Below are 15,834 nucleotides of genomic sequence, written 5' to 3'. Positions count from 1 at the left end.
TATGGGTCTGTTCAAATTTTCTATTTCTTCCTGTTTCAGTTTTGGTAGTGTATATGTTTCTAAGAATTTGTCCATTTCTTCCAGATTACCCATTTTATTGGCATATAATTGCTCATAATATTCTCTTATTGTTTTTATTTCTGTTGTGTTGGTTGTGATCTCTTCTCTTGTATTCTTGCTTTTATTTATTTGGGTCCTTTTCTTTTTCTTTTTGATCAAACTGGCTAGTGGTTTATCAATTTTGTTCAGTCTTTCAAAGAACAAGCTTCTGGTTTCATTAATCTGTTCTACTGGGTTTTTTTTTTTTTTTTTTTTTTTTTTTGGTTTCGATAGCATTAATTTCTGCTCTAATCTTTATTACTTCCTGTCTTCTGCTGGTTTTGGGTTTTATTTGCTGTTCTTTTTCCAGCTCCTTAAGGTGTAAGGTTAGGTTGTGTATCTGAGATCTTTCTTCCTTGTTTAGGAAGGCCTGGATTGCTATATACTTTCCTCTTATGACCACCTTTGCTGCATCCCAGAGGTTTTGGGTTGTGGTGTTATCATTTTCATTGACTTCCATGTACTTTTTAGTTTCCTCTTTAACTGCTTGGTTAGCCCATTCATTCTTTAGTAGGATGTTCTTCAGTCTCCAAGTATTTGTTACCTTTCCAAATTTTTTCTTGTGGTTGATTTCAAGTTTCATAGCATTGTGGTCTGAAAATATGCACGGTATGATCTCAGTCTTTTTGTGCTTATTTGGGACTGATTTGTGTCCCAGTGTATGGTCTATTCTGGAGAATGTTCCATGTGCACTGGAGAAGAATGTATATTCTGCTCCTTTAGGATGGAATGTTTTGAATATATCTGTTAAGTCCATCTGGTCCAGTGTATCATTCAAAACCATTGTTTCCTGGCTGATTTTTTGAGTAGATTATCTGTCCATTGTTGTGAGTGGGGTGTTGATGTCTCCTACTATTATGGTATTACTATCGATGAGTTTCTTTATGTTTGTGATTAATTGATGTATATATTTGGGTGCTCCACATTTGGCACATAAATGTTTATAATTGTTAGGTCTTCTTGGTGGATAGACCCCTAGATTATGATATAATGCCTTTCTGCATCTCTTGATACAGTATTTTAAAGTCTAGATTGCATGATATAAGTATGGCTACTCCGGCTTTCTTTTGTTGGCCATTAGCATGATAGATGGTTCTCCATCCCCTTATTTTCAATCTGAAGGTGTTTTTAGGTCTAAAGTGGGTCTCTTGTAAACAGCATATAGATGGATCTTGTTTTCTTATCCATTCTGTTACCCTAAGTCTTTAGATTGGAGCATTGAGTCCACTGATGTTTAGAGTGAGTACTGAAAGTTATGAATTTATTGCCATTATGATGCTTGTAGAGTTGGAATTTCTGGTGGTGTTCTCTGGTCCTTTCTAATCTTTGTTGCTTTTGGTATTCATATATATATATATATATATATATATATTTTTTTTTTTTTTCATCCTTTCTCTCCTCAGAGAGTCCCCCTTAAAATTTCTTGCAGGGCTGGTTTAGTGGTCACAAACTCCTTTAATTTTTGTTTGTCTGGGAAACATTTTTATCTCTCCTTCTATTTTGAATGACAGCCTTGCTGGATAAAGAATTCTTGGCTGCATAATTTTCTGATTCAGCACACTGAATATATCCTGCCACTCCTTTCTGGCATGCCAAGTTTCTGTGGATAAGTCTGCTGCAAACTTGATCTATCTTCCCTCGTAGGTCAGGGACTTTTTTTTCCCTTGCTGCCTTCATGATTCTCTCCTTGCCTGAGTATTTTGTGAATTTGACTCTGATATGCCTTGTCGATGGTCAGTTTTTGTTGAATCTAATGGGGATGCTCTGTGCTTCCTGGATTTTGATATCTGTGTCTTTCCCCAGGTTAGGAAAGTTTTCCACTACGATTTGCTCACATAACCCTTCTACCCTTATTTCTCTCTCTTCCTCTTCTGGGACCCCTATGATTCTGATGTTGTTCCTTTTTAATGAGTCACTGATTTTTCTAATTCTTAAATAGTGCTCTGTTGCCTTAATCTCCCTCTTTTTTTCTGCTTCATTATTATGTATAAGTTTGTTCTCTATATTGCTGGTTCTGTTCTGCCTCATCCATCCTTGATGCTGCTGCATCCATCCACAATTGCGGCTCAGTTATAGCATTTTTTATTTAATTCTGGCTATTTTTACTTCTTTTATCTCTGCAGAAAGGGATTCTAATCTATTTTTGACTCCAGCTAGTATTATTATCGTGATTCTAAGTTCTGGTTCAGACATCTTGCTTGTATCTGTGTTGGTTAAATCCCTGGCTGTCTTTTCTTCGTGCTCTTTCTTTTGGGGTGAATTCCTTCGTTTTGTCATTTTGAAGGGAGAAAAAGAATTAATGAGGTAGAAATAATGAAATTAAAAAAATTAGAGTTAAAAAATTAAAATTAAAAATTACACACACACACACACACACACAAATCGAATAAATGATGCTAGATCCTAGGTGTGTTTTGATCTGGGTGTTGAAAGTGGTTTGACAGATTAGAGGGAAAAAAAGGGGGAGGGGGGAAATTGAGAATTTGAAAAAATGAATACACTGAAGTAGACTAAAGTACCCTGATGGGGGTAAAATAGAATTTGAAAAAATGTACACAAAAGTAAAGAATATAGTAGAAAAAAATAAAAATATTTAAATAAAAGTTAAAAATAATGATTTTTTTCTTTTTATGTATTTAAGAAAAAAGAAAAGAAACAAAAAAGAGAATAAAGGTTTTTAAAAAAGGTAAAAGATTAAAAAAAAGAAAAAAAGGAAATCGTTTGAAAATTTGAAAAAGTGAATACATGGTGGTAGACTAAAATAAAATGATGGAAGTAAAATAGAATTTGAAAAAATTCCCTAAAAGCAAAAATATAGTAAAAAATTAAATAAAAATATTTTAATAGAAGTTGAAAGTAAAAATGAAGTTTTTTCTCTTTCTGCATTCAAAAAAAAGAAATGAAAAGGTGAAAAAAAGAAAAAGAAAGAAAAAGAAGGAAATTGAAAATTTGAAAAGGTGAATACACTGAAGTAGACTAAAATAAAATGATGGAAGTAAAATAGAATTTGAAAAATTTTACACAAAAGTAAAAAATATAGTGATAAAAATTAAAGAAAATATTTTTAATAAAAATGAATTTTTCTCTGTTTTCAAGAGAAAGAAAAGAAGTGTAAAAGAGAAAAAGAAAAAAAAAAAGAAAGAAAATTGAATAGATGAACCTGCCAGCAGATTGAAGTAGGACTGAAATTACTTAGTTTTCCCCTAGAGGTCAGTCTGTGTAGCACTTTATAGTCCATAAACTAAGCTGGCGGTGAGACTTGTGTTCTTGAAGAGCAAAGTTGGCCCAGTTGGGCGGGTCTCAGTGTAACAGCTCTGCTCTCCACTAGGTGGCGTTGCTAGCCTACTGGGGTGGATTGTTGCGGTGCTTCTAGTTGTGTATGTACATGCAAGGGAGTGGTGAAAATGGTGCCACCCAGCTACCCACTGTTCTCCCGGATCAGCAATTGTGCACCTGTCCTCTGTCTTTAGCTCTCGTCCACTCCCCACTTTTTCACTTTCTGTGACCAGGCCCCAGGCAGTACCTCTCTCCCAAGTTTTGTGTCAGATGCGGCTATTTTCCCCGGCCCCTTACCTCTGAAGGACTACAGCTTTGACCCCTTCCACCCCTCTGCGGAAGGGTGTCACCGAGCAATGGCTGAATACCGGCTGCACCCAGGAACGCCCCAGAATAAGTTCACGAGATAGTATAGCAGCAGCTTTTCAGGGATTATGGAAAATCACAACACATATCTGGAACCAGGCTTCACCCTTAACAGCCTTGCCCCAGCACCAGAGAATGTGGCCACCTTCCGGGGTCTGCTGGGACCAGGTGACTTCAACAGTCTCTACCAAATGTCCTTCCTGCAGTGGAGCCGCTTTTCCCTGTGTGGCCTGAGAACCTCCTGGACCCCACTCTGTTCCTGGGGATTCACCTTTCCCACCAGAACACTGCCAGGTATTGAGCTGCAGAGTTGCAGACTTTGCGCTCCCCTTGTTTACAGTCTTAATGAAATTTAAACCCTCTCCTTTCTCCTTTCTCCTTTCTCCTTTCTCTTTTCTCCTTTCTCCTTTCTCCCTTTTCAGTTTAGTCCCTGTGGCTGCTTCCAATTTTCCACTTTCTCTCCAGCTCCTATTGGGGAGGGGTGCTTTTCCCGTATTCTCCACCCCTGTCTCTGTCCTCTCTCCACCCGCAAAAGCACCTCCCTTCCTGTGGCTTCTCACTTCCCAAGTTCCCCTCCCTGCGCTGCGTACCTGCTTAATTCTGTGGTTCGGTTTGTGCAGATTGTTGTGTTAGTCCTCCAATCAGTTTTCTAGGTGTGTAGGATGGTTTAGTGTTGGTCTGACTGTAATTCGTGGATGTGAGACACATAAAAAACTTCCATGCTGTTCCACCATCTTGGCTCCTCCCTACATCCTTCATGTTTAAAAAATTCTTTATAGATACCTACAAAATTAAATTGTCAAAGTTCTCTCCCTTCTAATCCTTCTGAACTGTACATTTAAATAGCTTTTAATAAAATGTTTATTTATTTTGAGACAGAGAAAGAACGAGCAGGGGAGGGGCAGAGAGAGAGGGAGAGAGAATCCCAAGCAGGCTCCATGCTGTCTGTAAAGAGCCTGATGCAGGTCTTGATCTCATGAACCTTGAGATCATGACCTGAGCCAAAATCAAGAGTCAGAAGCCTAGCCAACTGAGGCACCCAGGTGCCCATAAATAGCTCTCTTAAAGTATCAATTTAATTATGCCACTTTCCTTCATAATCACCTAACTCTGAATTTCTGCAAATTAAAAGTATGTTTTAAAGCCCTCTATATGTCAGTTGTCCAAATGTATCTCTTTTTACTCTTCAAAACACAGGTAAGCATGTCTGTTGTAGTTAAGCCTATCTTCTCAGTGTTCTCTAAGAAATTTTATAGAACTCTGTGGTGGCACTATGATGCAACACTCAGATCCTTCTTCAAGGAAAAACATTTTGCCCCAATTGTTTGGAGTGCTGTCCTAAAACCACTTCAACTGTCAGTGCACTCAGGGCTCACATCAGCTGCAAATCTTCCCTGCCCAAGGTAGCAGCCTTGCTTCAATAGCCCACTTCCAATGACCAGTTAAAGAGGAAGTATAGAGTAGTACCAGCCACTTTTTAAATATCTTGATTAAGATATTCTACACATCACAAAATAGGCTTACTAAAGGTGTAAACTTCCACTATTTTTGTAAACGTATAGTTATGCAACCATCACCACCATTCAGTTTAGAACATTTACATACCTCAGAAAGAACCCTTTTGTGGAATTAGAGTCAATCCTCACTCCTACTGTAAGTCCTGAGCAACCATTAATCATCTTTCTCTCTTTGTATATTTGCTTTTTCTGGAAATCTCTTATAAATGTAATCCTATAAATGAAGTATTCAGCTGTCCTTATCTTAATCCATTCTCTTCAACACAGCCAGAGTTGTATTTCTAAAGCACTTATCATTATATCCCATGATTATACCTTTTTTTTAAAGTTTATTTATTTATTCTGAGTGGGGGGAGGGCAGAGAGAGAGGGAGAGAGAATCCCAAGTAGGCTCAGTACTGTCAGTGCAGAGCCTGATGCGGGGCTTGATCTCACAAACCATGAGATCATGACCTGAACTGAAACCAAGAGTCAGACGCTTAATCCACTGAGGCACACGGGTGCCCCTGATTATACCTTTTAATGCATCTTCTTTTCTAGATAGTCTAAAATCTGTTTTACATATAACATGGGAGCCTTTTCATTATCTGACTAGAACTAACATGCTCATTCCATTTCCAATTACGCTATTACATTTCAGGCAAGTTTGTGACATCATATCTACTTCTTATCTTCCAAAATTCTCAAATATCTCTTCATCTAGGTATTCTTCTCTGACTCAACATGATATTAAGTTCTTTTTATTTGGTACACAATTATTTTTAATTCTTACTTAGACCACACTGTGTTTCAATTATTATTTGAATATGTCTTTCTTCTACATAGTGAACTTTTTGAGAACAGGGGCCAGGACTTCTGCAAATTTTTACTTTTGATATAGCAAATCTCCTGATCCACAATAGGTACTAGATGAACATTTTCTAAATGAATGAGTAAAAATTTAAATGCGTATATTGATGAGCTTGGGGTACAAGGAAAAAGGAATAAGTTGTTCCTGAGAATTGATTATCTGCATTTAAGTCAATGCACTTGATCCTGAAACTTATAATAATTAATAGAGAACAACACATCTGATAGTTTCAGAACTGCTGTGTACTTTCTGTCTGTCTGACAAGTAATTTGGTTTTCATAATGTATAAATTGTGGATGATATTTTCCTTTGGGCTCTTGAAATTTTTCTAACAGGGCAGAATCAAACTACAGCCAACTTATGGTGAGGAGCTCTTCAAACCATTACTGAAATTGCCATTAAGATACACCTGCTGCACAAGGTATTTAAAAGAATGTCAAAGACTATGCTTCTCAGTTACAGAAAACAGGCTTATCGCCTTTAGAAACTATTGAGGGTATTCAAATTCTCTCCCTGTCACTTTCTTTTAATGCTTATTTATTTTGAGAGAGAGAGAGAGAGAGAGAGAGAGAGAATTCCGTGCTGGGCAAGGATGAGGGGCTCAATCTCATGACCCTAGGATTATAACCTGAGCCGAAATCAAGAGTTGGATGCTTAACTACCTGAGCTACCCACATGCCTCTCTCCCTGTCACTTGTAGGCAGAAGAATTATTTTCACATCAGCTGCTTTATCCTGGCTACATGGACAGAACCAACACATTGAAGACCAAGTTTAATTCATTCATCCCCAAGAGGAACATAAAGACTCTCTGTTGTGATACTAAATTCAAAAGTATACTCCAATCAAAAATAGTTTTGCTTTATCTTTTATGCATACATACAACACCATAATATATATTCAGCAAAGATGTATTACTGTTTCTGTCGTATCCAAGGATATAAAACACATAGCTATTCCAGTGATGGCGCCTTTCAGTTCTTTCTGTAAAGCTTGTTTGTACATGTATGTTTTCATGGACAGACTGCAAGTTAAAAAGCTTATATTCTGTCATTTTCAGTGTCAAATGCATCCAATATCAAACATATCAAGGCTGATCACATCATTATAAATTGCTGATAAGGCTTCTTGTTACCCTTCTATCACCACTGTCACAAATTACCACAAACTTAGTGGCTTATAACATCCATTTATTATCTCCCAGTTTCATGCTGAGATGTCTAAGCACAAGGAGACTCAGTCAGATCCACTGTGTAGAGCTTCACAAGGTCTAAATCAAAATGCTGGCTGAGCTGGCCTCTTATCTAGAAGCTCTGGGGAAGACTCTGCTTCCATAGACCATCAGGTCGTTGGAAGAATTCAGTTCCTTGTCATTTTAATTCATTTTTAAATGAACTAGAGCATGTTGAATCCCTGTTCTTAAAATCTCTGACGTCGTCTTCTGCTACCAGTCAGAGAAAAATCTTGTAAGGACTCATGTGATTATATTAGGTCCACTTGGATAATCCAGGATAATCTTACAATATTACAGTCAAGTAACTGATACTGTTACTTAGATCTTCAAGATCCCTTTCACTCTGTATTTGCAGGAGTAACACCAGAGGATCAAGATTATGGGGGTAAAATTCTTCCTCCTACTGGCTCTTAACTGGAAATGATGTAAGAAATTAATTGCACATGAAGTTCTTTCATTATTTTAAAAGTTATTGCCGGGGCGCCTGGGTGGCGCAGTCGGTTACGCGTCCGACTTCAGCCAGGTCACGATCTCGCGGTCCGTGAGTTCGAGCCCCGCGTCGGGCTCTGGGCTGATGGCTCAGAGCCTGGAGCCTGTTTCCGATTCTGTGTCTCCCTCTCTCTCTGCCCCTCCCCCGTTCATGCTCTGTCTCTCTCTGTCCCAAAAATAAATAAAAAACGTTGAAAAATAAAATAAAATAAAATAAAATAAAATAAAATAAAATAAAATAAAAGTTATTGCCCCAGTAGCCTGTTGATACCAACCATAAAGACAAATGAGGCTTATATTTACTGTGATTACTTCTGGGCACATGTCTTCACCTTCTAACCTCCAGCAAGACATTTGTAATCCAATAAAGAATGCGAATGGGGATATTGGACTTGGTATTGACAGTTTACATGTGCTTGTTGAGGATATCGTCAATAGCCTCTGTTGAATCATTGGGTTTTAGAAGTGATTATCCCCCATTTCTCTTGGATGTATACTTAGGAATGAATTGCAGAGTCATGTGGTAATTATAGGTTTTCCAAAAAGGTTTATCATTTACCCTTTGTTTTATTTTTATTTTTTTAACGTTCATTTATTTTTGAGAGAGACAGAGACAGAGACAGTGTGTGAGCAAGAGAGGAGCAGAGAGAGAGGGAGACGCAGACTCCAAAGCAGTCTCTAGGCTCCGAGCTGTCAGCCCAGAGCCCAATGTGGGGCTGGAACTCATGGATTGTGAGATCATGACCTGAACCTAAGTCGGACACTTGACTGACAGAGCCACCCAGGCGCCCCACCATTTACTCTTGTATATTATTTAACATCACTGAGATTCAGACTCCTGATCTTAAACTGGATGCGGTAATTGTACCTATTTCCTAGGATTTGAGGGAGGATTAGATTATATAAGTAATATAAAACTTGGCACATAAAAAGTGAGTAGGAGAGTACTTTTATTTTTACAACATGACTGGGTACAGTAACAACAAAAAGTTTTCTGATGTCTATGGTGTGTATGTGTGAGAGAGAGACAGAGAGACAGAGAGACAGAGAGAGAGGGAGAGGGAGAGAGAGAGATTAACTGTAATTTGCTAGAAGGCAGTTTCAGTGTGGCCCTTGCACATGTTTTCTAGTTATGTCCCTGTTAGATCCCTGTAAGTATTTTTAAAATTTCCTTTTAGAATTTCTTACTGTTCCAAATATCTCTCACTTTTGAATTAGTCATTATTGCCTCACCTATTCACTCCCATCTTTGTCTATCCATCTAGAACTAACTCTGAACCATCATAAACCATCCATCAACTCTCTGAGCCCCTAGTAACCATCCACTTCTATCTGGGAGACTTTGGTCTCAACTTGGCACTGTCTCCCTTCATTTTACTTTTTTTCTGAGCATCGACATATCCAGGTCTATACTAAGATGATTTTAGCAAACAATCCACATTCCTGTCCTTAGCTATCCCAGACCACTCCCAGTAAGTGGATGTGGGAAAGAGGATAATGCTTCAACTTTCAACATGACTAAGGGGGGGGGGGGAGTAAAAACAAAACAAATAAACCAGTCGTATTAAAGACCTAAAAGCAGGGGCGCCTGGGTGGCGCAGTCGGTTGGGCGTCCGACTTCGGCCAGGTCACGATCTCGCGGTCCGTGAGTTCGAGCCCCGCATCGGGCTCTGGGCTGATGGCTCAGAGCCTGGAGCCTGTTTCCAATTCTGTGTCTCCCTCTCTCTCTGTCCCTCCCCCGTTCATGCTCTGTCTCTCTCTGTCCCAAAAATAAATAAACGTTGAAAAAAAAAATTAAAAAAAAAAAAAAGACCTAAAAGCAGATTAAAATTACTGAGTTATTTATCTATTTGCCTTCCATTTTCTCAATATAAAGTATTTCGCATGGGTATTCTTTCAATAAGGGCTTGAGTCATTGTAGAGCTAATATGTCTCCCTGGAGGTTATTATATTTTGACTTTTGGCATTTTCTGGATTATGCTATTTTTGTGTTTTAGCTCTTCAGGGTATTTATACCACTTCCGAATTCTATTCAAACTCCTTAACCCAATGCAGGATGGCCTTTTGTGGTCTCACCCCCCGTATACCTCTGTCTACCTAGTTCAGACACACAGGCCACAATTCAGCCGAAACAGAGAACTTCCAGCTCCCCCTGAGCCCTGTGCAATATTCTCTTCCTCTCTGAATCTTATCACATCCTGCAATCTCTCTCAGGAACACTCTTCCTGGGGCTTAAACATTGTCTTGACAGGGGCACTCTGAGTAGGGAGAAAATAAACTCTTGTAGCACGTTAATTCAGATTCAGATTTGGGAAGGGCATTAGAAAGAAGTGATAGATCAAGTACAAAGTAACGACATAAGGACATGTCCTACAGGTTATGGCAAGGGATCCTTATTAGCGTGTTCACTTTTTTCTTTTTTTTTTTTTTTTTTAAATTTGGCCTGTTTAGCCAACGCCCAGGAGTTCTCTTTTTCTCCAGTGACTTACTCAGTGTCCTCTCTCCATCTCGCCATACACCGTTTCCTCCCTGCTACACACAGGAAACAATTCTCTGCACTTAAATTCTCTCTGTTGGCTCCCAGGAGGAACATAAACCCCCTGGTGTGACCACTCCACTCTCAATGATCTGGTTCCTGGGTCAACCCCCAGCCTCATTTTTCACCATGTTTTATGTGCACACGCAATTTTAGTCATCATGAATCCAACTTGTTCTCTCCTGACTCGTGATTTTGTGCCTTTCCACATTCTTCTTTCTGGAATTGTGCCATGTGGCATCCTAAGCACTAGAGACTTGCAGTAAGTAAAGTCCTGTTCTTTTGCTACCTGAATCAATTCCAAATCTCACCCCATCTGCTCATATTGTGTCTCTATATTGTAGCATTTACTGCCTTTTTTACTCTATATTGTTTGTCTTCTGCTCTACATGAGACTTCCTTGAGTATGAGGATTTTATGTCTTTTATAGTTGTACATTCATGACTTTATGTAGAGAGTGTGGGACATAATAAATACTCAACAAAGGATTGCTAAGCCACAGTGAATTAGGACCGAGGATTCCAGGACTCCCAGCATCAATACTGACTCAATCTAACTTGGGCTGATGCTTGACTAGATTAACTAAGTAGGTATCCAAGCCATACAGGACCCCTAGAATGAGGTTAACAAGGCCCCATGGGTCTCAGCAAAGGGAGTCATGCAGTGAGATAGTCAGCACTGCTAATTAGGATGTATGCAATGTTTACTCCATCTTCTCGTCGTGTTTGCTTCTGTGAGCATATTTCCTCACAGAATGGAAGGGGTGGGATTAGACAGTCCCTTGGGTCTCTTTCATCTTTACAACCCTGTTGATGAAATCAATTGGAAAAGAAATCATTGCATTGTTTTGAAACTGTAAAAGCAACTACCACAGTGAAAAGAGGAACTGTATGCTTGGGACAGATCCAGAAACACTGAGAAAATCCATCCATTTTTTTATTATTAAATTGTTTTTAATGTTTATTTATTTGAGAGAGAGAGAGAGGGAGGGAGAGAGGCAGAGGAGCAGAGAGAGAGAGAGACACACAGAATCTGAAGCAGGTTCCAGGCTCTGAGCTGTCAGCATAGAGCCTGATGCTGGGCTGGAGCCCATGGACCGTGAGATCGTGACCTGAGCTGAAGTCATACACTCAACCTACTGAGCCACCCAGGCACCTCAATCCATCCATTTTTGATGTCAATTTGATAGAGTTGTTCAAACACATCTCCTCCTTACTGTTTAGTATTCACTGAGCACTATGGGCATGAAATCATGATTTTTTTGACTCTAGAGTTCGAAGCCACTTCTGTTTTAAGTTGTTCTTAGATAAAAATAAGGTAAATAACTTACAGACTTTTAAAAAAGCAATGCATTATTAATTACTCTTTGCATGGATTAACTATGGAGAATTTTTTGTTTACTTGATAAACTTTATTTAATATATTCTTAAAGATTTCTTACCTTGACATGTGTTCTCCCCACTCACATACCCTGACTGTAATTCAAGAACAAAAAGTGGCTTTAGAGTCATGGGAATTTAGAGGAGCTAAGGAAAGTAGAGAGCATTGAACTAAGCCCCCAGTCAAAGAAAATTCCCTGTGTACAGAAACATTTAGCACTGTCAGTCTGGTTATCTCAGAAGTTAGGAGATCGTGACAATATAGCATACCAATTCATTTTTGTTCAACAATCCTAACTACCATAAAGACTTTCTTTGTGGGGTATCACAGTATGCCTTTTTGTACCCCTTGTTTATTGGTCTCAGGATTGTTCCCTTTTTATCCTAGATCTGCCATCATGGGATTAGACATAATGCATTCAATTTGCCTTTCAAATATTTGAAAAAAGTATCTTGTCACATTCTTTTCTTCATTTTTCCCCCTTTATTTCAACAACAATCAATTGAGTGCACAAATGTTTTATAGAGACCCCTCCCTGTCTTGGCTAAAACTTGGGTGGTATGACATAACCCAGGACAACCTCTGTAATTTATATTAACAGTAACTTATTAAAGGACATGGTAGTCATTATAATGCATGCTCCAGGGGATGAGTTTAGGAGTTTGGCGACTTTGCAAGCAGCGGTCATGTGGGGACCAGTCCATCTATTTGGGATGGGTTAATTGCTTAGCAACATTAAAAAACCCTTTTAACTGTGCAGAGGCATATTCTCATCAACTGAACTGGATAACCTCACAACACTTTTACGCTTAACTAGCTGGAAAATAAAACCTGAATATTATAGACAGTGCAAGATATTTTACCTTAGAAATGTTTATCTAAACAGACCACTACAAACTAGTGCAGCCACTCTGGAAAACAGTATGGAAGTTTCTCAAAAAATTAAAAATAGAACTATCCTACGACCCAACAATTGCATTACTAGGTATTTGTTCAGAGGATACAAAAATGCTGTTTCGAAGGGGCACATGTGCCCCAATATTTATAGCACCACTATCAATAATGGCCAAATTTTGGAAAGAACCCAAATGTCTATTGACTGATGAACGGATAAAGAATATGTGGTATGTATGCAATATAATGCTACTCAATGATGAAAAAATGAAGTCTTGCCACTTGCAACAACATGGATTGAACTAGAGGGTATTATGCTAAGTGAAATAAGTCAGAGAAAGACAGATATTATATGGTTTTACTCATATGTGGAATTTGAGAAACACAACACATGAACATAGGGGAAGGGAAGGAAAAAAATGAGATAAAAATAGAGAGGGAGGCAAACCATAAGAGACTCTGAAATACAGAGAACAAACTGAGGGTTACTGGAGGGAAGGTAGGGGGAGATGGGCTAAATGGGTGATGGGCATTGAGGAGGGCACTTTTGGGAATGAACATTGAGTGTTATATGTAAGTGATGGATCACTGGGTTCTATTCCTGAAACCAACACTACACTGTATGTTAATTAACTTGAATTAAAAATAAAACCCAGGGGCACCAGCGTGGCTCAGTTGGTTAAGCAACCGACTTCGGCTCAGGTCATGATCTCATGGTCTGTGGGTTCCAACCCCACATCAGGCTCTGTGCTGACAGCTCAGAGCCTGGAGCTGCTTCAGATTCTGTGTCTCCCTCTCTCTGCCCCTCCCCTGCTCATGCTTCACTCATGCTCTGTCTTGGTCTGTCTCTCAAAAATAAATACGCGTTAAAATTTTTTAAATAAATAAATAAATAAAATCCAAATATAAAAAAAATAGATCATTACTATGAGAACATCCAAGACAACATAAAGTAACACGTGAAACCAATAGAGTTGACTACTTAGGAATATCCGAGATGATGTGAGATTCAAAAGGAATAATAGCAAAAGATGGACGGAATACAAGAAAAAGAGGTGGTATGTGTGAATATTAGAGACAGTTGTTCATGCCTATGTCCTGTATTTCACACATTCAGGTACCATAGCATGTGTCAAGGAAGATATTTTTAAGATCTAGATAGAAGAAGAAACAAAGGAAAGGAAGGAAGGAAGGAAGGAAGGAAGGAAGGAAGGAAGGAAGGAAGGATAAAGGAAGGAAGGAAGCAAGAAAAATGAGTTAGGGGAGACTTGGTGGCTCAGTTGGTTAAGTGTCTGGCTTTGGCTCAGGTCATGATCTCACAGTTCACGAGTTCGAGCCCTGCATCAGGCTCTGTGCTGACAGCTGAGTCTGGTGCCTGCTTCAGATTCTGTGTCTCCTTCTCTCTCTGCCCCTCCCGGCTCACACTCTGTCTCTCTCTCAAAAATAAACATTAAAAAAAAATTAAAAATGAGTTAGTCAAAGGGAGGAAAAAAACATTTCTCATTATCAAACTGTTACTTTAGATTTAGTTAAATTGGTGATTCATGAAGGTGAGACAGAAAGTGCATACATGGCAGGGTTATCAGGAGAAGAAGAGAACTGTTGTTTATTGAGTATGTGCTATGTGCCAAGTATTATGCCAGGGGCTCTGCATATGCTGTCATTGCTATAATATTAATTATTATGGTAATTACCCTTTATCGGATATGGCAAATGGAAATTTGGGAAAAACAACAACAAAGATCTAAAAGCTAGCTATAATCCCCACCCAATGTTTCCCTTTAAAAGTTCAACCCAGACAGGATTATATCTTATGCCTTAAATGCTTTCAGGTCATATACTGTGTTCTTCCTTTTTAACACTTAACACAATGTTATTCATTAAATACTTGTATAATTTTTGCTAAAAGCTAGTTGCCCCTACTAGACTATTAACTGTATTTAGGTAAAGACTAAAACTAATAAAACAGTTTTATTTTTTATTGTTAATTTTCCAGGACCTAGCACAATATTGAAGCATATTTTAGGTGCCTAATAATGAGCTATTGAAAGGAATAAATCCATTAATTGATAGCTTTGCTAAGTCGGCTGTGTCTTAATCACACGCACACACGCGTGCACACACACACACACACACACACACACACACAAATCATAAACTACAATATTTGATCTACGTAGATTGAAAATACTGTTATTTCTAAATGTGGCAGAATGCCCTGAGTCCCAAACGGAAATTTAAATTTGACTATCTGTGCGTATCTTTTGAATTTGATTTATTTTCTCCTTATTTCTACTTTATTTTTAATGAGCTGATATGCAGATTGCAAATGGATTCTATTTAGGAGAGAGAGGAGAGGAATATTCATATGATCCCTAGGAGAATAGGTGGAGGAAAGAGTAGGAAAATCACAGTACACTGTGGTGGATTTGGAATCAGATAAAACTGGGTTTCAGCAGTAGCTATCAAACTGGACTTAATTCCCCCGAGACTCAGGATCTATACCAGTGAAATGGCCAGAATACCACCAAGCCTATAGCATTGCTTCAAGAATTTTCAGTAATACATGCTAGGTGCTTGGACCAGTATTGACATTCACTAAACACTCAGTAGGTGGTTTGCTGTCACAATTATCATTATGATATTAATAAGTATCAATGGAGAAGGAGCGCTTGGGTGGCTCAGTTGTTTAAGCCTCGGACTTTGGCCCAGATAATGATCTTGTGGTTTGTGAGTTCCAGCCCTGCATTGGGCTCCACCCTGACAGCGTGGAGCCTGCTTGGGATTCTTGCTCTCTCCTCTCTCTCTCTGCCCCTCCTCTGCCTGTACTTTCTGTCTCTCACAAAATAAATAAATAAACTTAAAAAAAAAAGTATTAATGGAGAATAGCATCATAATGGCTTCTGCTCCATAGTGTATCTGTCCTGCTGATCTGAGAGACTTTTTTAAAGTCTGAGATTAGAAATACAGAGCCAGAAGCTCCAAAAAGCAAAAACAAAAACAAAGCCCAAAAAACATTATCTTAAACTATTCTCTATAATTAGAGGTGCAAGCATTCAACTCTAAGGCCAGGTGACACATTGCGGGGCAGTCTTAGAAAGATAATGTGTTCACTTCTGCTTGGAAGCCAATATTGCTCTGGAACCTGAAAGTGTTGGGCCCTTGGCAGGGGCAGTTCTTTGATAACAGATGCTG

At 38.7% G+C, this 15,834-nt stretch overlaps 1 long non-coding RNA gene across 4 annotated transcripts in view; it reads left to right on the top strand.

Annotated features, from left to right (window-relative positions):
* The window catches only part of LOC147574257 (uncharacterized), a 177,914-nt gene that overhangs the window by 48,925 nt on the left and 113,155 nt on the right, over positions 1-15,834 (top strand). For 3 of the 4 annotated variants that reach the window (XR_015243720.1, XR_015243722.1, XR_015243723.1), the window contains exon 5: positions 6,443-6,528. This is a non-coding gene — a long non-coding RNA (uncharacterized LOC147574257). Of the gene's footprint in view, positions 1-6,442; positions 6,529-7,695; positions 7,809-8,074; positions 8,221-15,834 lie in introns of those variants that run through there. The other variant, XR_015243721.1, reaches the window with a different exon arrangement.

This window comes from Puma concolor, chromosome E1 (genome assembly GCF_028749965.1).
Source record: "Puma concolor isolate L17-30 chromosome E1, mPumCon1.1.hap2, whole genome shotgun sequence".
Taxonomy (NCBI): domain Eukaryota; kingdom Metazoa; phylum Chordata; class Mammalia; order Carnivora; family Felidae; genus Puma; species Puma concolor.
The sequence above is the reverse complement of the archived record's forward strand: the minus strand, read 5'-3'. Positions and strand labels throughout refer to the sequence as shown.